Here is a 6,395-nt window from a genome sequence, read left to right on the forward strand (position 1 = left end):
GATTAAAAGCAAGCAAAGGTCTAGACAAGGATTTTTTTTTTGTTTTTTTTTTTGTTTTTTTTTTGTCCTACTTGTCCTGTCCAGCATCGTAGCAGTGATGGTCGCTGCTATGTTGCGCCGAACAAATTTGCTTTGCCAAAGAGAGGTTTATGGATATACGGTTCCTCTTGATAAAATTATTTATTTATTTATTTACTTACTGTTATTTATTTTCTTTGAATTATGGAATTTATGTAGTCTTGCTGAACCTCCAGCAGCCCTCCATCAGCGCAGTCAATTCAGATCCTGGTTCCCAGGACAACCACCTCCCCGTGCCCGTCCCTGGCGGCGCCAAGGGGAATAGGGGTGTGAGAGGTCTCCACTGCCCTCATCCTCCCCGCTCTTGACTGTTTGTTCACATACAGACCCCTCCAACCACAAGAGAGCCCCCCCCCCAGGCACAAGAGTCCAGAACCCCCACCCAGCCCTCCCCAGAATAACCCAGCCACCCGTCCCAGGTATCACCAGTGGTCCCTCCCCACCGCCACAAGCCAACCCCAACTGCCAGCCTCCACAGAGCCCCTGACAGGGTCGGACCTAGAGCCGCCTCCACTGCAGAGCAGCCCAGTTTCCCACCACAGGAAACCACGAAGAACCCGCAACCACAAGTCACTTCCCCCCATTGTCCAATCCTCCACCTAAACTAAGTGATGGAGCTGATCACAGGGATTGAGTCTTCTAGTTTAGATAATAGTCTATATATTTTTGATAATAGCTTTGGGGCATGGAGATTCAAGAATTTTGCTACCCTGAAAGGTAGCTGCAAATTTAATCGGTTAATGATGTTTTTTTTTGTTTTTTTTTTTACATATAATAGATTTAAGCTGGTGGTATTCTAAAAACTTTGTAGTTGATTCCATATTGTGAAGTGAGAATGTTAAATGACAAGATGTTTCCATTTTCTATGTTCTGTTTTATTCCTTTATTTTTCCATTTACTGAAGTTAATCATTTGTTTTGCAGGATGTTCTATTCTACAGTCATTTAGCAGACGCTTTTATCCAAAGCGACTTATATTTTAGAGTAAGAACAACACAAGCAAGAAATTAAACAAGATGGGACGTCATATTTAAGTGATAGTCAGACTGCTGTGAGTCCAGTTGGACCCAGGTGTTGTCATGTAGAGCTAGAGGCAGTGCTTTTTTTTTTTTTTTTTTGTAAGTCCTTTGTTTAAATACAAGATCACGATTTCATCGCACAGCATCATTTTGGGCATAAGTGCCCGCAGCTTATTCAGTACTTAGTTGACCCAAAAAGCTGGACAAATCTTTCTAACTCATTCTGTTGAGTAGAAGAGTTAAGCTAAGTGCGGAAATACTCCTTAAACAACTGAGTCTTCAGCTTGCTTTTAAAAGTGGATAAGCACTCTGCGGATCGTAGATTGTTCCACCACCGGGGGACAACAGAGGAGAAGAGTCTAGCTACTGATTTTGCACCGCGTTGTGGTGGGAGCACTAGGCATCTTTCACTGGCAGAGCGTAACTGTGGAGAGGGAGTTTAGCTCTGGATTAAGGGGTGAAGGTAGACCGGAGCTGTTTGGCAGGTCAGAGATAACAAGATCCTCACACAATGCTTGCTCTACATCTAACCAAGGTTCCTCTAGACTACTAGGTTTAAGCCATTTGGAGATATATTGCAGCTTGTTAGCAAGGAAATAGTGATTAAAGTTGGGTAGCACCAATCCACCTCTGTCTTTGGTCTGTTGTAAAGTTTTTAGACTGATACGTGATGGCTTGTTTTTCCATAGAAATTTAAATAGGCTATATGTGAGTCCAGTGACTTAAACCAACTGGAGGATGGTTTAGTGGGTGTCAGTGTAAACAGATTGTTGACTTTAGGTAGAACCATCATTTTAATTGTGGCAACCCTCCCCATGAGTGATATGGGTAAGCGCCCCCACCGTGAGAGATCATCCTCTATTGCTTTAAGAAGCTGGACATAATTTAGCTTTGTTAGTTCTAATAACCTGGGGGAAATGTTTATGTCTAAATATCTAATGTTTCCAGACTGTATTGTAATATTTGGTATGTTGTGTAAGTCACAGTTAATTGACATAACAATAGTATTAAACCAGTTAATAGAGTAGTCAGATATTGAGGAGAATGTGTTAATGTTTGTGATTGTCTGGGGAAAGATGTCAGTGAGTTCTGAAGGAAAAGTAATACATCGTCTGCATAAAGACTTGTCTTATGTTCTATATTTTTGGCATGGATTCCTTAAATTTCTTTATTTTTTCTTATGGCAGCAGCTAAGGGTTCAATAAAAATAGCAAAAAGTGAGGGAGAAAGCGGGCAGCCCTGCCACGTGGAGGCCACACACACTACTGAGCCTTATTTGTTTTAAGGACATTACATCAAAGTTGGATCAGCCTGTAGTGTGTTTTTCCACTTTAATTTTGAGTGACTCCAAATCCAGACCTCTATGGGTTAATAAATTTTATTTCCATTGATAATTTTTTTGTGTGATTTTGAACTATGTAAAGAACAAAGTGTTTAATAAGAATATTTCATTCAGATCTAGGATGTGTTATTTTAGTGTTCCCTTTATCTTTTTGAACAGTGTATATTTGCAATACATAACTTAACATTTTGTATAGATTTTGTAACTTATGAATCTGCCTTCTGGATCTGTGGTTGTATCCTTAATGTCAAAGTTTAACCTTCTATTAATAAGAGTTGCTACTCCTCTTTGCCTAGAATTATAACAAGCTGAGTACACATGTGGAAACTGGGCTGTTGAAAGATCTATTGTTGAGTTTGATAAATGAGTCTCTTGCAGGAGTACTATGTCTGCTTTCATTTCGTGCAGCCGATTGAACATCTTTAACCTCTTTTCCCCTGGGCCAGCTCCACGCACATTTCAAGTGACAAACCTGGGTGTTTTCATGAACCAACCACAGAAATGAGACCAACCACAGAAATGAGGGCTATATGCATATTACCAAAGCGTGCATGTGAGTGCATCCCACTGCTTCTCCCCGTGAACAGAGGCAGACTGGAGCAAAAAAAGTGGCCTGGGAATTTAGTACCCGACTGGCCCACTAAGGGGCTCGGGTAGCAGATGATAGTGGTGGATGCTGGAAGAGGGTGATGGAGGCAGATGATGAAGGTGGATGACGGAGGCGGCGGAACAAATACGTTCACATACAGTATACATGGAAGACAGAAAAATATGAATATAAACACTGAAAAGATGACACATCATTTCACCTGAGGCCTTGATTAGAATTAATATATATTCTCAGAAAGTGAAAACAGCAGCCGACACATTTGTCAGGTGGGTCAACAATGAGCTACTTGAATAGAACAAAGAAACAGCAGGAGGTTGAGGCCTAGCAGTACCAGTAGTAGTAGAACTCACACCGTAACAGGCCTATTACAACTAGATAGCAGCTGCAGAAAATTGAGAAACAGCGCATATTTTTCATCTGGAGAAAAATACAGCTTGTCAAAAAAAAAAAAAAAAAAAAAAAAAAAAACTTTACCATTGTGCCACTGGTGCTGGGCTCTGGCGACTGCTGTGCAGTATTGCTATGATTCTCTTCACTCTAGATAAGAGAGCAGCACTAATGTTAGTAAGGCACCTAAACAACACTATCAGTAACCAATTATGGTGGTATCATATACATTTTAATTTTTGTTTTATTTATATCTTTAGATTATTTTTTCTTGTATGTATATGCCTTTACCTCATCAAGTGTGTACAGGCTGCTATCCTCCCTGACACTTTCACTCTGTTGGAATGGCGACTCAGCCTGGCAGGAGATGTGAGAGACATTTGGTTGAAGTTTGGGGGAATTCACATTTAAAAAGCTGCATTAAAATATGCAATACAGCTACGGAAATTTTTGGCTTACCAGATAAGTAAACACAGCTAAAAATGTAATGTACTATGTGAAGTTTATTCTCAAGTACACAGTGGTCTCTAAACCATGTTTAGCAAAAGTTAGCTCACATCATCATATATATATATATATATATATATATATATATATATGTATATGTATACACACACACACACACACACACACACACACACACGCGCTGCACATGAGTGGACATATTCTGTAGCCCTACTAGCTTAACAAAAAGTAAATGCATTTGCATGTGTGGCATAATGGATGGTTGGTAGGTGCATTACAACATTTCCGTTTCCTTAAACCAGTAAAAAAAACTGACAACTCTACCTGGGGAATTTCACCCCAGGAAATCTAAACGACAAGGTACACAGGTCCGAATCAAGCATTTGGACAGACGTGATTCGTACATTAAACACAACATTTTATTAAAATGTATACCGAGTTAAAATAAAATGGAAATCACTCCAACCTAAAACCTAAAGTGCAGAACAAAGGACTGAGTTCGAACAATGACCACCATCCTGAAAATATTAGAAGAGGATTAATACATGTAGTAAAAACTAAAAAAAAAGTAGAACCAATGCCAAAACACCTTCTAAAAACCATAAAAATAAAACAGGATGTGGTCCATTTCTGGCAGCCGGGTCTCTCGAGCCCAATGATGTTCAAGTGCTCCGGAGTAGTAGTCCATAAGCTGTGAGGACATTGATTTATCCTCGCTGACCCCGGATACCTGGATGACAAGGTCCGGGGCACCAATAAAACCATAAAACAACCGGGACAAAACATGAGCCAGCCGGGACAAAACAGCAGCATGTCCCCCACAGCCGCCGCGATGCGCACTCCTCCGCTGGCCTGGCGGAACACGAATACACACATTCATTTCACTCATAGGTTCACTGGCTTCCAGGGGGACAGCAGCCTTACCCACAAAGGCAGGCTTCCACAGGGGGAGAACTGAACCCAACACGGGATCTGGCCCGACAGCCTCCAGGATCCCACCCTGTCCTCAGCTGCACACCCCGTTATAAAAAGATTGAGCCACATCTGCACACAGAAAACCGGAACACCTGATGGTGGGGATACGGAACAGTACTCAAGTACACCCCCTCCATGACGGTTCAAAGGTCCATCCGAGCCACCCAGGAAGGGAATTTTCCCAACTACCGAGCTGCTGTTTAATATACACCCCCCCCCTGCCGCAATCAGCACTGATCAGTTACACCTGAGGTGCAATTAAGGAGAGAGGAGACAAAATAACCTTAAGCCACACACTCATTGTTAAAATACACTTAAATGCAGAGTGCGAACCATACCGTGGGGCTTAGGGGGAGCCGCTTTTTTGCATTTCCTATCTTTTTTCGGCAAGTAAGAACATGATGCCAGCTGATATTACAGCTTGCCCCACAGAACATAGGCGTACCAATACATAATGGTTAACAACTCTTATGCAACAATAATACATAACAGGTGCAAATGTCCCTTGCAAAAAAAAAAATTTTACCACTCTTTTTGCGAAGATCAACTTACATAGTTAATATTCCCCACATATCACACATGTACACAGCGATGCTTGCCATACACAATATAATAAGCAATGATAGTTTCCCATATTGTAAATAGTTAAAGCAGGTCTTACTTTACCTTTTACGCATTTACTTCTTTTATTTTGTATTTAACGTAGATCTACAGGAAGTTTAACTTGGAGCGCCGCCACGATTCAGTGGTCACAATAATTATAGCATCCATAGTCATACTTTAGGCTACAGTGAATTTGTGAGCAATCAGCATACATTTTATTGTCAGTATTATATAGCTCCCCCAACATTTCATAAATCCTGTTTCTAGGGGAGCTCATGTTTCATTAAGGGGAGCTATAGCTCCCCCAGCTCCCCTGTGGTTCGCACCCTGCTTAAATGTATTGAACAGTCTCCTGCATCATGTTGTTTGATATCTGTTTCAAATAGGTATATTACTTACAATGTTTAAATTTAAGCTAAATAGAAAAATGTTGAAAATTTCAACATATTGTGACTCAGAAAAGCACAATTACATGTTCCTAATACTTAATATGAATAGCGTAAGTACTATAAAACTTGAATAATGGGACTATAGACTAATAAACTAGAGAATAATGGACAAAAAAACATACAGTATACACATTTCATCTACACATAAACTGACTCAATTTATATATTATCCACCAAAACCAGCAAAAAGAATAAAACTGACATTCAGTATAATGTTGATGAATTAGCAAAGTTATTACGATAGCAGAATAGCATTTAGCTTATTAACTTTAAGTAAAATACTGAAGAGACTGTGTTAGATCTCAGCCATGGTTTAAAAAAAAAAAAAAGGCTTATGCGCACGGACTGGTCCTGGTCCACACATGATGTAGTGACTTCCACAGTCACTAGTGAGGCAAAAGGATGGGTTCTGTCTATTTGTGTGACGCGCCATCCATGTCCACAGAGAAAACGCTCTTCAGCCTGATG

The sequence above is a fragment of the Melanotaenia boesemani genome, chromosome 9 (genome assembly GCF_017639745.1).
Source record: "Melanotaenia boesemani isolate fMelBoe1 chromosome 9, fMelBoe1.pri, whole genome shotgun sequence".
NCBI classification, from domain to species: domain Eukaryota; kingdom Metazoa; phylum Chordata; class Actinopteri; order Atheriniformes; family Melanotaeniidae; genus Melanotaenia; species Melanotaenia boesemani.